Source organism: Tuber melanosporum, assembly GCF_000151645.1.
Source record: "Tuber melanosporum whole genome shotgun sequence assembly, scaffold_7, strain Mel28".
Classification (NCBI taxonomy): domain Eukaryota; kingdom Fungi; phylum Ascomycota; class Pezizomycetes; order Pezizales; family Tuberaceae; genus Tuber; species Tuber melanosporum.
Window position 1 is genome coordinate 1204488 of NW_003299117.1, and position 2229 is coordinate 1206716.

Below are 2229 nucleotides of genomic sequence, written 5' to 3' on the forward strand. Positions count from 1 at the left end.
GCAGAAGGAGCAGAAGAAGTGATGGATGAAGTTAATGATGGATCAACCCAATCTCCCCTCACCCTTAATCCTGCCCCAAGATGACACCAAGGTCTTGAAGAACTCGAACAAGCAGCAGCCTATGTGGATGCAATATCTTACCTATACCCACCGCAGTCAGCACTGCCATCCTCTCCCCCCATAATCGATTCACAACCACCCTATGCTGGATCCTTACGAGTATATAACAATGAAAACATTGTTTCTGTCATGCCTTCCACAATTCCCAATCATCGCCGACAGCTCTATGAAACCTTCGAAGAAGAGGATGCCCCTATCGAGCTGACAAGAGGATCTCCCATTGAGGATGAAAGAGATATTAGATCAACTACAGAAGAATTAACCTCCTCTTTCCAAAGCCAAATGATAGCAGGATATTGCCATGACCTGATCTATTTCAAAGCTATAGATAGCTCCAGACATGGAGATCTTGCCACCTACAACATATCCAATGAAATGGTCTATACTAGTACCTGTTATGGTGAACATTGCTGATACATCCCGAAAGGCCATATGTTCAATGGAACGACCATTAGGGAATATGTCATTACCAAAATCCACAATAAAGGACACCATAGTGCGGACCGCAACCTCCAATATACCTCAAAATATGTTTACTGGCCTAAAATGTGAAAGGATTTCCATGATTTTGTCAAACAATGTAAACTCCGCCAGGCAAATAAGGAATGAACACAAATCCCTAAAAGGAAAGCACCGACCCTTCAGTTGCCTTGTGAAATATTCGAATCCTATGCCAACGATTTCGCAGGACCATTCTACAAGTCCACCGGATATGACACTATCTTAGTAGCTGTGGATCGGTTCTCTGGATACATATGGCTCATACCAATGAAGGTCACCGATTCCTCCAAAGACACCTGGAATAACCTCTAGCAATAGCTATTTACCCTCCATGGATATCCATTATCTATTATCAGTGATGCTGATCCCCACTTCACTCCCAGATTCTGGAAACAAACCTTGACTTTCCTTGGAATCAACCATATTATGACTACTCCTGGACATTATGAGACTAATGGCCAAGCAGAACGGAAGATCCGCGAAGTCAAGACTGGAATTAGGAACATGATCAATGAATGACAGACTAACTGGGAACCAGCCCTTATTGAGCTCGCCGCATATATTAATGCCGGATATTCAGACACCTTGGAAATGTCTCCATACAAGGCAATCTTCGGCCGCCAATACCCTCTCCTACCTACAACTCTATTCAAGAGTTCCTCAGTCCCCGCCTCTAATGATCACCTAAACCGCCATCAAGCAATTCAGAATGATGCCTTCTAAGCTGTTAAATCTGCCCAATTCCGGAGCACCACTACTACTCAGAAATAATGATGCAAACATGTTCCTATTCCACTAGGTGGTATGCTCATGGTACATGGAAACATGTTTATTACCAAGGTTGGACGCAGCAAGAAACTACAACCCTGATGGCAAGGACCTTTCAAGGTCTTATCCTTTAATGCGCATACAGAAAGCTACACTGTCCAGATGGATGGACGCATGTACCACCACAATACTGCAGTTTTCCATGCCTCTGCTGTCAAGCGATTCCACCCAAATGAGGACTCCAAGTTCCCTGGAAGAATCCACTCTTGACCCGCACCTATCATCATTGATAAAAAGGATGAATAAGAAGTTGAAGAAATTTGAGACTACTACCTTTGGCATAGAAATGATCAGTTCCTGGTCAAATGGAAAGGATACCCAATGAGTGAAAAGAGCTGGGAACTACTAGAAGGACTATAACACGTTATGGATATGGTGAATGAATGTTGGAAAGACAACATGCTAAACGAATCCCTCCCTCCAATGATCAATTACATCATAATGTGCTGGACACTAATGATGCCAGAGACTGAGCGATAGCAGATGGAACTCGAAGCTAGGGATAGGTTTCGGGTACCATACTTTGAGTTGGAATTCAAAAGCAGCAATGAGGAAAATCAGGCTATGGAGCAGGCTCTCGATAACCTCATCTGATCACCGTTCTCCATCCGAATACCCTAATGATGTCAAACTATGTGGAACTTAACGTGAGGCTACGACAACAGCTTGTTGGACTGTTGTTAAACGATGATGTTATCCAACCTGAAGACTACTTCGCCATCCTCTTAGTGGGACTACTGTCCTGATTGCCATAACACTTGGTTTGATGTACAGGAAGAA